This window comes from Ursus arctos, unplaced genomic scaffold (genome assembly GCF_023065955.2).
Source record: "Ursus arctos isolate Adak ecotype North America unplaced genomic scaffold, UrsArc2.0 scaffold_10, whole genome shotgun sequence".
In the NCBI taxonomy this organism is placed as follows: domain Eukaryota; kingdom Metazoa; phylum Chordata; class Mammalia; order Carnivora; family Ursidae; genus Ursus; species Ursus arctos.
The window spans coordinates 74088736-74101205 of NW_026622764.1; the positions used below are offsets into that span (position 1 = coordinate 74088736).

General features: G+C 39.5%; 1 protein-coding gene across 2 annotated transcripts in view; it reads left to right on the top strand.

Moving 5' to 3' along the window:
* Positions 1-2502: 2502 nt before the first annotated feature.
* SACS (sacsin molecular chaperone) overlaps positions 2503-12470 on the top strand; it is an 89945-nt gene continuing 79977 nt past the window's right edge. Inside the window, exon 1 of one of the 2 annotated variants that reach the window (XM_044381695.3) lies at positions 2503-2645. The gene's annotated coding sequence lies outside the window, so the exon portion shown is untranslated. The remainder of the gene's footprint in view (positions 2646-12470) is intronic. The other variant, XM_044381693.3, reaches the window with a different exon arrangement.

The window sequence follows — 12470 nt, forward strand, 5'->3', positions numbered from 1 at the left end:
GGAAGAGGGCCACAGAGGCCACGTGGACTCCAGGCTACATGATGTGGCTGGAAAGGAAGTGTGGGCCATGGCGAAAGCCATGGCTGGGAGTCATCCAGGAGAAGATGCCAGAGGGTTGGTTGTGCCAGCTCTTTAAAAGCTCTAGAAAAGTGGCTAAGTCTTCACTTAAGGGAGGTACTAGATCATACTCTCTCTCTAGGGTCAGCTTAGGGTGAGGACGGTGTGCAGACCTCTAAACTGTGTACCTCAACAGTCAGTCTTTGACCAGAACATGGAAGATTTGTGATTCACTAATTATCTAGAAACCTTTGGCTTCTTACCATTTTTAGGACAAAGTCTAAATCTTGTGACAACAATGTTCAAAACCATAAATAATACCACAGATTGAAGTGACCCGTGAGGCTTCTTGAGTGTGCTAGAGTGTCTGGACAGTGGCAAGGCCCAGTGCTGTACTTCACATGAAACCACCTTCCGAGTGTGTGCGTAACCACACACACACACATGCAAATCCTTGTGACAGCACAAAGGCATGCCATGTGCCCTGCTCAGGAAGGAACTGATGTGTTAACCTCTGTATCATTTGGCCATTTCTACATAACCAGTATGTCACTGGGCACTTTTATGCGGTGTGAGTAGGTGGGCAAAATGGTATCACCTTTCTGAAAATAATATATATCAATCTAAAGGACCAACAGTAGGGAATTGTTGAAGACTCCACAGTATAACTGTAAGAAGGGTTTTCATGCAGGCATTAAAAAGTGGGACTTCAAAGAATGAAAGAGGAAAATATTTTCAATATGAAGTGGAAAACGAGATATTAAACTTATATATATGTATAAGATGTGTATATATACACAAGTATCAAATATCAAAAGATAAACAGCTATTTCAGGTGGTGGGATGATGGGTTATATTTCTCATATTTTCTAAAATAAACACACACTGTCTTTCTAATTAGCACAAAACAGTAGTGTCATGATTCTTTTATTTCCTCTGTCTGCATCCCAGCATGGCTACACTGAACAAAACAAAATGATCACATTAGGGACCCATTTTCCTTGGAAGGTGGAGGAATGGGGAATTATAAATACTTACAATTTATAACATCCGCCCCCCCAGGGTTCTAATAGTTCAAAGTTGTAAGTATGCAGATGATCACGTTGTGTGAAGAAACAGATGTGTCTCCCAGTCCCTGTGCCTAGCCGAGTGCCAGTGTTCCATAGATGTGGGCTTTATTAATTTGATGATGACCAAGGTGGTGTTCTTAAAATTGAGACACCTCTGGAGAGGCAAAGCTCACCCCCACGGGGGCATCCCACTAAGGGCCAGACTGCTGGTGGCCTCCCCTAAGATCAGATAGAAGGTCCTCAGGACACTATTTCTCCCTTGTTGTTATATAGCGATTTTATCAGAATAACACATTTCCCTACTATTTCATAGAATTTATATATATATATGTATATATGTGTATATACACATATATACATATATATGTATATATGTGTATATACACATATATACATATATATGTATATATATTCGTGAATTCGTGAGTCTAGGACACAAAGGAAATTAGATTTGGTGTCTTAAGTGGTAGCCTCACGGAAGCCCTCGCTGCAGAGAGGCAGGTGGCATGGCTCCTGGAGTGGGTGCTGACATTTTGGGCCCGCATTGGTCTTCCCAGGAGAGATCAGTTTAGCCTTTCAGATCTGGAGTTGGTAGAGCTGAGTTAGGTATTTTGCTCAGACATGAAGCAACCAAGAGCTTCAAATTAGTAGTAGTTCTAGATAAGCCTCCGTTCTAGGTTTCTACTGGCATAGGCAGGTCTGCTGGGAGGCTATGAGGAATATGGTGCACCCAAGGACGACAGGGGAAGAGCTATTTACAAAACCAGACTCTGTGTATTTCATACCCCCATGTGTAGGAAGCAAGAAGGTAGAACTCTATTTAATTTATTGTTACAATATTTTTATTACTGAACTGACAGTAACAACGCAAACTTAGAACATTTTACAGCTGTGCAACATTTCACAACTTACAAAACATTTTGGGTAAATACTTTTTCTTTTAAACCTTTGAAACTTCATACCCAAATCCAAATAAAATACAAAAACCACTTCGTGAACTATAACCTGCAATGCACACATAGTGTGTTAATGTATTTTATCAGTGAGTATGTGGCTGATGTCTTTGTATCTCATTGTAGTATGACAGGATTTCCAGACTGAGCATTGCCTGGTCACAACTCCTCAGTTTCCATGAACTAAACGGAAACCCACGAGTGACTTGTCTAAGGTCACACGGCTAGTGTTTAACAGAGCCAGTCTTTTGTTACCATGCCTACCACCTAAAATTCATCTTTGCAGTTTGGTGAGAATTGAAACTGCGCTTGCTGTCATTTTGCACCACAAGCTTCAGCAACCATGCTGCATTGTGCAGCATTAGTAAAACCTAAGGTGATGATGGTCCTATCTCTTTAAAAGAAAAAAAAAAGGCTGCTGTGGAGGGGGCGGGGGTTTGCTGCTGACTGCGGCAACGGCATCCAGTCCGCCAGACCCAGTGCGGGCTGCGGTGGCAGTCACACTGGAACTGCTGATGTGACAAGAGGAAGACAAAGGCGCCCAGACGGACGCTGACAGCTACCGGTAAGTATTGGAGCATCCAGCTCGATAACTAACGGGAAGGGAAAAGGAAGAAGCTTATGGAAATCGGCAGGCCCGCGGTTTGGTTGGTTATTCCATCCTCTGAGAGCTGGGCTGGAACCAGGTCGGTCAGTCACTGCAGTTGTTTGCGGAGATCACTGACCACTTTCCCAAGACACCCGCCTTCCATAGAGGATAGAGAATCTTCTCTAACGTGTCGTGCAGCCGTGAGTAATGGGTTCTTTTAAAAAATGTACAGTTTGGGCTGGCAGCCTGCGGGTTTGTGGGGGAGGCGCCAGCTGCCTTGTTACTAGAGATCAGCTGTGGTCGAGATGCTCAGACCCCCGGCTTTGTCATTTTAATTTCCACCCTGGGTTGCAGGGTTTGGTCACAATGGGTCTATTGCTGTAAAACCGAGTGTGGGGTTAAGAGCCCTGTTGAATAAGAAAGTGGGATTCTCAAAGTGGCTTATAGTTTAATTTATGGTGAGTGTCCTCATTTCAAACAGCATGCCCTTAAATTATTCCACATATTATAGTTACCTTATACAATGATATTTGAAAATCCTGCTTTTAGTTAAAAACATTTTACTTCGTTATTCAATTTTTTTCTAATAAGTGATCATTACATTCTTAGAAAGAGTATCCCAGTTTTAACAACAAGAATCTCTGTCTTGTTCTTTTTCTTAAAACAAGGTTAATACCTCAGTAAAGACATCCTAATTGTTTTGGTTTTAATTTTATCCTGCTCTGTGTAAGTAAAAGTGAATGCAGGTTAATTCCATGTGTTTCCCAAGCATGAGCTGCCCTGAAGTTATATGGAAAGGAAGCTCTTTTATTTCTCTACCAATGCAGATAAAATGATTGACACTTAATCCCATTTTATTTGTTACATGAAAAGTGAATCTCGTAGATTGTTTTTTAAAGTTACCCATTGATAACCGGTTAGGTTAATGCAGGATTAGGATGTCCCAGTGGTTTTGCTTATGACTAACTAGCTTTCTTTCCCTAAACCTGACGCAAAGTCTTACTTCATCCTTTCCTTACCTTCTCTGGTTTTTGGGCTGGCCAATTTCCCCCATCTCTTCTATGGAGATCAAGGCTCCTCCAGTTTGCCTTTCAAACATACCGAGCAGGACATTCTGTATTCCCATCTTTTGCTTGTGTCTTGCTTGGTTTGTAAGATCCTATCCATGATTTAGATGGTGTTTTCTATTCTTCTATGATAGGAAGAAAAGCCCGATCATAGCTTTTTGAAACCAAGTTTCGCTTACATCAGAAGCCTCTAGTGTAATGCTGCTTTCTGCTGGATTTGTTCTCAGAAGATGTTCTGAGTTCTAATCTCACTCAGCTCTGCCACATCTTAGTTCTGCAACCACTGAAAACTCACTTGACTTCTGTGAGTCTCAGTTCCTTCCTCTGCTAGAGATGTTGGCAGTTGTTTTTCACACAACTGTTGTGGGGTTGGTATGAGGTAATGCAAATGAAGGCACCAGCCCAGAAGTTGGCACAATGTTGCTATTTAGCAGGAGTTTTGACTTTTCCCATTCTGTCTCCCCACCTTCCTATCCCCTCAACCAGGAGGAGGAAGGCTAAAGTGGTTTCTCATACCATTTCCCTAAAGGAAGGAATTCTGAAATGATCTTTTGACTAAGGGCATCTTAATCAGCTCTAATTAAATATAAAACATATATTCAGTACTTGCTAAAGATCTCTTGCCTATAAAAGTAACACTGATATTTCCACGTTGCCATAAGAGTGTTCTATTGGAGAAGGGAAAGCCAACTCTCTTTGCACAGCTCCTACCAAATCCTTTGTGATGGTAGAAGAGATGACGATATTGACTGTCCTGCCATGAGTCCAAGCAAGGACGGCTAAATGTGATTGGCGTAAAGGGTGCCAATTTGAAACCAGCACAATTCCCTTTGCTATTCTGATCTTGGACAACCTGGGGAGCAATTTGCTTTTTGTATTGCCAATCCTGTTACTATTTTAATTTCTATTTTATGTGCTTTTCTCTGTTCACCTTGCCACGTTTTCTTTCCTTAAATTGTACACTTAGCACACATGTCTGACTTTAACACCTAGGATGGAGCCACTGTGCCAAGGCCTAAGGGGGAACATGATGAAATTGGAAGAAGCACTGGGTGGGAATCGAGGGGTGTGGGGCTAGCTCCGCCTTGGCTTCTCTTTGTGCTAACTGGAAAGTCACTAGCTTCATCTCTGAGTAAGAGGAATGAAGTAGATATTCTTTAAGTTTCCTTTGAGTGCTGGGTACAAAATTAAGGTAGCCCGTCTCTGGAGTACCCTTGGTTTATAACAATTATTTGGTTGAATAATATGCTTTCACACCCGTTGTCTGTTGTCATTCTCACAATAATCTCGCAGAATAGGCAATGCCATTTGCAGATTATGAAATGTAAAATTAAGAGAGAGCACAGCCCCAGCTATTTCTTATTTGTAAAAAGAGGAGGTTGACTAGAGGATATCTAAGTTCGCTTTTCTTGCTGAACATCAGTGAGTTCTCAGACTGCAAACCTTGAGCTCTGGTCCCTGTGCCTCAGTGTCCCCTCTCACAGCACTGGAAGCCCAAGCCACACCAGTTCTTGCTTGGGTGACATCTATTTATGTTCTGGTTGGAGTAACATTGCGTCCAGACAAACATTTGATTTAAACAGTCTGCTCTGGATTAGAAAATTAGAAAATGCGGGCTCTATAATCCATGTATCCCTTTTCATGTGTCCTGAAACTCGAACATTTTAAAAGAAGTCAAAGACACCCAAATAATATTGTGGGTGATCACTAAAACTTCATAGATCTCTTTATTTCATTCAAGAAGTAAGTGTAAGAGAAGCATATGTATTTGAGTTTTTCAGGTATCTGGAATTTGTGTGCTAATTTACATAGTAGTAAAGGTTTAGCCCTTTCTCCTTGTTTTTAATGCAATGATAAATTTAATCACTAAAAAAAGTCCTAATAGGGTTACCAGATAAATTACAGGAAATATTGCATAAAATAAACATAATCTAAAAAATTATTTGTTATTTATTTGAAATTCAAACTTAACTAAGTATATTTTTATTTGTTAAAGCTAGCAACCTTATATAAACAGAACCTTAATTGATAAATTAGATAATCATTTACTTTGAGCGTGAAGATATTAATTTGTTAAGTTTTAAAGCCTAAAACATAAATTAAATCCAACCTTTATCAGTTTTTCATCATATGCAAACATCTCCCTGATATTATTTATCGATGCTTTTATCAAATGTTTAAGCTAAGTGACCATTCTAAGAAAATCCTGATCCTAAAGATCACATTATGTCCAACATACCTCATACTCCCCGGAGACCTTGCTAATGAATGAAAAAAACATACCCAAGATTTTAAATATATTTGTTCGAACTCAGATAAATTTGGTTTTGAAAACTGACTGTACATTATACTAGCCCTGATACTTCATCTCTTGGAATCTTAGTTTTCTCCTTCTTAAATAGGACTCATCATAGATTAATAACCCCCACCTCAGAGAGCAGACAACAGGTAAGTAAAGACTCTGCCTGGCTTTCTATGGCAAGCTCCCCAAAGAAAGGCTGGTTTTTAAGTGAATGAGTGAATATTATTTTTCCCTTCCAAAAGCCAGATGATAATATTAGACAGATAATATGAAACGAGGTGTATTTTAATCAGATAATCTATTTTTCATCTATTGCTTTTTAAAAGCTTTTTTGATACATATAATTCATATACCATGTAACTCATCTACATGGTCTCTTGTTTTTGTGTACAATGTTATCTTCGAAGCTAAATTGAGCTTTTAAAGGTAAACCCAAGACCCTGAGGAGCTCCTGTTCCAGTTCTAGCCCTCCCCAAGTCTGTGCCTTCGACAAGGAGCTCTGGTAGTGGACAAGACTGAAAGCAGAGGTTCCAATTCGATCCAAGATGTGCTATGAAAGTATGTGTCTTTTTATCACCTGGAAATTGGCCGAAGTGACTCAGTTATTCAATCATTATTGAATACCTTCTGTATCCGTGGCCCTCAATCTGACCAAGTAGGAGAGTCAAGGATGAACAAGACATTCCTGAGGAGCATTCAGCAAAGTAGAGGAAGATTTGTATAACACAGAGGAGATTCGGAATGTTGAGGGAATAATGTATATTTTTTTTGTATTACATCTTAAATAGAATATCTTCTCTGTTGTATATTTTACATGGAAATCTTTAATTGCACACACACGCACACACACACGTACAACCAACCCATTAAGCATCACTCATCTTTAACTTTGTTTTCGGGGCTCTACAAAGTACATTTATGTGCCCCTTCAATTACAGGGACACAGAGTTGGGGTCAAATAAGGGCTGTAGTGACCATGACCTTTTCTACAACAGGTTGTGCCAATACAGCTCCGTCATGAACGACATTCCCAATTCTTGCTGTGTCTTAACATCTTAATTTTGCTCTATTGATTTATAGGGTGAATTAATCTGACTTCTCCATTTTGCAGAGATGCCATTTTAAAGCCTTTGCTGACTCATGTTTTGTTCTGACATTAAGGGGGGCAAGACAATTTTTCTGAGGGTAATTCCAGTCGAGGCTTTCTGTGGGCTCAAAATATGTCTGTACTCAGCCCCTGTTGTTGTAATGTTAGGGACTTTCAAGGGTAAATTTTCACCACATTACGGAGGATTTAGCTACCTATGAGAAAGTGATGTTGATTTTTTAAATCCCATTTTTAGATGAATGTGCATGCCATTCTCAGGAGATTGCTGGAGGCAATTCTGGCTCGATTCTTTGCTGTAAATGGGTTGAAAGGCTGTTTCTAGGGAAACGAAAGCTATGAGGATGGGTAAAGCTGCAGAGGGTGGTGCTTGTGCGTCCCGGCAGCACGGAGAACCGGAGAACCGTGGAAAGGGGGAGAGGTCACCCATGACATACTTGCTTCCCCAGGGCCATAGGCCCCTTCCTCCCTCTCCACGAGGAGGGGTTTTACTCCTAAGTTTCTGCAAAAAGCATGCAGTTCTGCAATTAAATGGACACACGAATCAGAGAGAAGGGTCACCATATTGAAGATAACATTTCAGGGGTAGCTCCTGATTATATTTTTATCTCATCCCCACAGGAGAGACCTTTCTTTTCATTCCCGTGAGTGACGGCCAGGTGTCTGCTCTAGTTCCTGGGACATTTCTTCTGTCTCTTTGTTTTTGGTGAAGTCTCCTTTCTTCTGCCTTAGAGATCCCTTCATCTTCCCACGCTCCCCCCTGCCTACCTACCAAAGGACAGCTTTTGGGGACGTCACCACTTACTTACACAAGGGTCATGGTTTACACCCTGAGTCTCTGGGCTGTTTCCGTTTCAAGCAGTGTAACTCAAAGAGAGTTTCAGCTCAGTGAGTAAGTGGAGCTGGCACGTTTCTTTCCTACTCCTTAAATGAGATCATGTTTAGTTCCAAATTCACCCGCTGCGGGGAAAACCCAGGTTGCCAAAACAGGGTATTTTTGCTGAGCAGGAGAAGAGGTCACTGAATGGCACACTGTGCCTATATTAGCCATGGGCAGCGGCTTCAGGGTTCCAAGCCAGATGAACGGATTCCATGGCTGGCGGGGATGGATGTCCAAGCCCCATTCCTGAATCGCCAGGATAGAGCAGTGATTGTTTGGGCCCCCGGTGCGTGAGACAAGGACCTGAGTCACTGGGCAGAGAACATCACAAATGCGTTTCATGTCACTTCATGTGTTAAAGAATATTACGTGAACATGAAGAGTGACATCCGATGTTTGCAAAAATTCTCTGCAGTTTATTAAGTACTTGCAGACATAGTTCGGGGGAGGGGGTCATTGTGAAGAATCTGCACACGGATGGGGCAGGCTAGCCCTGCTTCACAGATGACGCACGGAGACATTATGTGACTCCCCAATCATGGTCTTCATCGTACCACACTACCCTTAACACCATATGGTGGAAGCAGCCATCTTCCTTTTTGGGGAAAATATAGCGAGAGAAGGAAACAATATTTGAGTGCCTACATTGTGTTAGGTGAAGAAGGAAAGAGAGAGAAGCCAAAGAACCTGTGTTTAAGTCCCCACATGGGGTGTCACTTGACTCTCTGTCCCCCAATTTCCTTATCTGTGAAGTAGAATTAACCATTTCCTACCGAATTACCAGGCTGTTACGAAACTGAACTAAGATCATGTCTATGGAATCAGTTCAACAAATTAAAAATACCATATGTCTACAAGATAACCTGACTATACTGCATCATAATTTTACTATCACTAACATTATTTCAACTATATAAAAAATTTAGGATATACTAATTTTCTTGGTTATGTCACTGGACTACATTAACACAATGTTATAATAAAAGCAGTAAAAAATACCAGACTTTATCATATCATGATTAATTTGGTTGTCTTGAGGAACTGACTTAAATGTATTAGTATAGATAGTTTGCTCACATTTCTTATATTTTAAATTGCATTAGACTGCTGTTCAATCATGATTAGCGCCACAAAAAAGGCTAGGAGCTTTTCTCTTCCCTGCAATATCCTTGTTGAGGATTTAGAAAAGTAAATGTGTGGATATACTGAAGCACTCAAAAATGGATGCATTATCAGATAAAAAAAAGTATCAGATATAAAAAAAGTATTAAACATATAAAAATCCTGTATAATGTTAATCTTACAATCGGTAAAGAACAAAAAGCATTTCTGTAGTTTAAAATAATGAAAGTGAAATAGAACTAAATATATATTTAATTACAAGCAGAGATGTGTTCATATATCTGCATATTTAAAATGTGAAATTATGGCATACCAAGAAATAGATATTTGTTGAATTGAATAAAGATGAGTGTGTGTGTGTGCGCGTGCGCATGCACAATCATGAATTGGGAATAAAAAAAACATTTTTAAAAAAGATTTTATTTGTTTATTTGAGAGAGCGCGCACATGAATGGGGGAGGGGCAGAGGGAGAGGGAGCTGCAGACTCCCCCATGACCAGGGAGCCCAATGAAGGGCTCAATTCCGGGACTCCGGGATCATGACATGCCGGAAGGCAGACGCTTAACAGACTGAGCCACCCAGGTGTTCCCAAAAAAGACATGTTAATATTTCTTTTGCCTATATATTTTGATCCTGTATTTGTACAAAGTCATCATGAGAATAAAGAAAAGAATATATGATAGATGGTTTTTGAATGCTGATGCTCTCCATACATTTCAATATCATTATATGAGAAGCAGTCTGGTTTATTGGAGAAACCTGAGCTGAGGGTCTAGAGCTCGTGCTGGAGCTGTGTCACTTCCTCACTGCGACCTTGTAGTGCCCTAGTGGCCCCAAAAGACACCGTGATGGTATGCACATTCTCTCCCCTTCCTTTGACATTGCCTTTAACATCTCTGTAAACTACCATGTACAACATTTGCCATAAACCAGCCCTGGAGACTTTTGTCACATTGTGCTCTTCTCTGTCCCCTTGTGGCTTGTGCACATGCTCTAACTTTCTGAGCTTCAATCTCTTAGCCTGTCAAATGGAGAAACTATCTGGTCTACCTCTTTTATCAAGTGGTCTTAAGGATCACACGACAGCATATATGGAATTGTAAAGGACTACAGAAACATAAGGTACTATCATTTAAATACCACACTCAGAATTTCTAATTAATTAGGAAGGGTTTATGGGTACCATGTGGATCTTTGCAACTGACGAATACTTTAGAATGCTTGGGGAGTGGGTTCTCACAGAGTGTTTCGCAAGGTAGAGGACACATGCCCTGAAAACAGAGGGGATGGTTGGTGTTTAGGAAAGGAGAAGATGCTACTCAAATAGGCACAAAAAAAAAAAATGAGATTATGCAGTGAGGATATGACCCCTTTTACAAACACCTTTTCTACTCGCCTCCCCTCCCTCTCTTCTCTTCCTCTCCTTCCCTCCTCTTGTATAAAAACCTTATTCCCTAGACTCTATTTTTCTTTTTTTTTTTTAAAGATTTTATTTATTTATTTGACAGAGATAGAGACAGCCAGCGAGAGCGGGAACACAAGCAGGGGGAGTAGAAGAGGAAGAAGCAGGCTCATAGCGGAGGAGCCTGATGTGAGGCTCGATCCCATAACGCCGGGATCACGCCCTGAGCCGAAGGCAGCCACTTAACAGCTGTGCCACCCAGGCGCCCCTAGACTCTATTTTTCTATCTGTACCTTACTCTTAATTAACAGCTATTATAATAATAAATGAAAGCTATTAAAGACTATTTTAAGCAAGCATGTCATTGTATGCTCTTCATTTTATAAACCTATTTTCAATATTATCCCATGTATGAGACACAATTTATAGTACAAATTTAATTTTTATTATTTTCAAACGGAAATACTGTGCATATGAAAGAATATACATAAATTAGTGTCCTTTGCCTATGTTTTTTATTAACGTTGTTTCTTTTTTTATTTTCAAGAGTTTTTTATGTACTCTGGACACAAACTTTTGTCAATTATCTGTGTGGCAAATACATTTTCCTGATTTTTGTAGCCTGCCTTAGGTGAACAGAAGTTCTCAATTTTAATGTGATTTGACTGTAATCTAATCATCTTTTGTCTTATGGTTAGTGGCTTCTATTTGTTCTTCAAAGAATTCATCTTTATTCTGAGGTCATAAAGATATTGTGTTATGTTTCTAAAAATTTTAAGGTTTGATTTTCTCATTTATGTCTGGCTTGGATATTTGTGCACAATGGGAGATTCAGACCCATTTTGTTTCTATGTAGATAACCGCTTGTCCCAGTAACATTTTCTGAATGGTCCGCTTTCCCACTGAACTCTACAAACACCTCTGTCACATATCAAGTTTCCATGAATGCACGCTCTGTCGCTAAGCTTTTTATTCTGATTGTTTCTGTGTGAATGCCCTACTAACTTAGTTATAATAGTTTTACATTAAGATTCAATATCTAGAAAAGCAAGTCTTTTCCGTTACTATTCTGAAGGAGTGTCTTTTTAAAGAAATTCTTGTTCCTTTGTTCTTCCATAAAACTCTGAGGATTGGCTTGTCAAGTTTTATTTTAAAAACTTACTGGGATTTTGGTCGGAATTCCTTTGAATGAGAAGACCAGTTTGAGGAGAGTTGACCTTTCAATGATATGGAGCCTTCCTTTTCATTATGTTCATTACTTCTGTTTTTTAAAAGAACCTCTTTAATGTATTTTGTTCAAGTTTATAGATTTTTCTTCCTAAATGTTTTATACAAGCTCTTTCATTATAAATGTCCCAAGGTAACTTATTTTTTTTCTGGCTATCGTAAATGGCTACTGTTTAAAAAAGTACCTTAAAAAAGAAACACAACTCTTGCTAGTATGTAAAAATGCAATTGAACTTATATCAGTAATCTTGATACACTCTATTATTAACTTTGGTAATTTGTCTAAAATTTTTTTTGAATATTCCATCTGTGAATAGTGACGTTTTGTTTCCTCTCTTGCTCCCCTCACTCCTCATTCTGCTCCCCCTTTTGCTGTCTTGCATTGGCTAGCATTTTCAGTAAAATGTGGACTAGAACGAAAACAGGAAAGTATGTCTGCCCTTTAGTGAAGTTCTCATCTACTTCTCATTGACTAAAAGTTTTTTGTTTCCTTTCCCTTTTTAAATTTTTCCTTTTTTGGTCATTAGTGGCTATTAAATTTTATCTTCTGATAAATCCAATAAATTTGATCATAAGATATTATGTTTATTACACACTGCTGGAGTCAACTTGCTAATATGTATTTCCAATTTCTGCATCTATGTTCATGAGTGAGATTAGCCAGGAATTTTGCTTTTTCATATTGTCCCAATTTG